Below are 2222 nucleotides of genomic sequence, written 5' to 3'. Positions count from 1 at the left end.
GCCAATAGTTTTACACTGGTTGCATTTACGGTGCTAGAAAGTACTTAAAAGTACATCTGTGTGAGCGCTGTGTAGTATTTTTCTATTTTATGCTTCTTTATACCTAATCTCCACTACGTTTATCCAACAATTTAGGATTTTGTAACATTTTTATTCATAATTGAGGTCCTCTATCTCACACAGGAGTCTAAATTTCTTAGATGGTCTCTTTTAAATAACCGTAAATGTCAAGAATTTTACAGTTAAATCAAAAATGACAGAGAAAAAAAACACCTAAATATAAATTTAATTTCTATACAGTTGAAACCAGAAGTTTACAGACACTGTATAAAAAGGACATAAAACTTTTTTTTTCACTGTCTGACATTAAATCTGACTATACTTTTCCTGTTTTAGGTCAGTTAGGATTATCAAAATTATTTCTGTTTGCTAAACACCAGAATAATGACAAAGAGAATTTTTTAGAGAATTTTTTATTACTTTCTTCAAAGTCAGAAGTTTACATACACTAAGATTACTATGATTTCAAACTATTTGGGAAAGCCTAGATGATGATGTCATGACTTTGGAAGCTTTTGATAGGTTAACTGACAACATTTGAGTTAATTGGAGGAACACCTGTGGATGTATTTTAAGGCACACCTCAAACACTCTGCTTCCTTTTGTGATAACGTGAGAAAATCTAAAGAAATCAGCCAAGATATCAGGAAGAGAATCATGGACCTCCACCAGTCTGGTTCATCCTTGGGTACAATTTCCAGATGCCTGAAGGTTTCATCTGTTCAAACAATTATACGCAAGTATAAACAGCACGGGAATGTCCAGCTATCATACTGCTCAGGAAGGAAATGGGTTCTGTGTCCCAGAGATGAAGTGCTTGATGTGAAATGTGCGAATCAACCCCAGAACAAAAGCTAAAGACCTTGTGAAGATGCTGTTGAAGCTGGTAAGAGAGAGTCATTATCCATAGTGAAACCAGTCCTGTACCGACATGGGCTGAAAGGCTGCTCAGAGAGGAAGAAGACATTAGTCCAAAAGAAACATCTAAAAGCAGATTACAGTTTGCAAATACACACAGGGACACAAAAAGGGGGGAAGCTTGCAAGCCTGAGAGCACCATCCCAACTGTGAAGCACGGGGGTGGCAGCATCATGTTGTGGGAGTGTTTTGCTCACAAAGTCCTGATCTCAATTCTGTAGAGCATTTGTGGACAGAGCTGAAAAGACGTGTGGAGCAACAAACCTGACTCAGTTCCACCAGTTCTGTCAGGAGGAACGGGCCAAAACTCTATCAAACTACTGTGAGAAGCTTGTGGAAGGAAACCCAAAACGTTTGACCCAAGTCATGCAGTTTAAAGGCAATGCAGTGAATGTAAACTTCTGGCTTCAACTGTAACATTGGAACTTTGTTTATTCTTCTTTTCATTATCTAATAATCACCTTATGACCACTTGCATATATCTTGTGACCCCCACACACCATCATTTAATGTGTAAATACCTGAAACTAGGCTCCATTTGAGCAGCTACATCAGTAAATATGAAGTTAAAGGTATCAGTAAAACATGAATCTTTAAGAATATTTTGCTAATATTACTTAAGTAGGATTATGTATGCAGGTTTTACTGCTAATGGAATATTTTGAAACTGTTGCATTGGTACTTCTTCCACTTCCTGCTGATTTGTGATTCACATTATATAAGTGTTATTTAGATTGATAACTTTATTGATAGATAACTTTTTGTCATTCAAGCACACATACATTAAAAACAGTGCACTAGAACCAAATTTCGTTGTACTCTTTCAGCAATAGCAAAAAAAATAAAAAAAATACAATTATCGGCCATTAAAGTGCTTTCGACTTTAACAAACAAACTTTTGAAACTACTGACCAAAACATCAGCGTTTTCCTTTCAGTTCCGTTTCCATGTAAACAGCCCTGGTTTGACCTGACATCATGAGCTGAGCAGCTAAAGTCCCCTTTACTGCTCTTATTGCTCAGGTTTGCATCAACAGCTGATTCTGTCTCTGCTGCACTTGAACCTGTTTGGCTATAAATTCACTCACAGTGGGGAGTGTTTGAAGTAATAAAAACATTACAGGCATGCAGCAGAGTCATGTCGGGAGAATGGAAACCGAAAGTTAAGAAGGCAGAGAGGGGAAAACGAATGTGAAGTGAGGAGGAGGAGGGGCTGATCAGCTGAGGCGGGCTCTATATAAACAG

General features: G+C 37.6%; 1 protein-coding gene across 1 annotated transcript in view; it reads left to right on the top strand.

Moving 5' to 3' along the window:
- isg15 (ISG15 ubiquitin like modifier) overlaps positions 1 to 2222 on the top strand; it is a gene marked incomplete at its 5' end in the record, with an annotated part of 8442 nt that overhangs the window by 5363 nt on the left and 857 nt on the right. The window lies entirely within an intron of this gene.

The sequence above is a fragment of the Stegastes partitus genome, unplaced genomic scaffold (genome assembly GCF_000690725.1).
Source record: "Stegastes partitus isolate 25-593 unplaced genomic scaffold, Stegastes_partitus-1.0.2 Scaffold77, whole genome shotgun sequence".
Classification (NCBI taxonomy): Eukaryota; Metazoa; Chordata; class Actinopteri; family Pomacentridae; genus Stegastes; species Stegastes partitus.
This window is presented reverse-complemented; position numbering and strand designations above follow the sequence as displayed.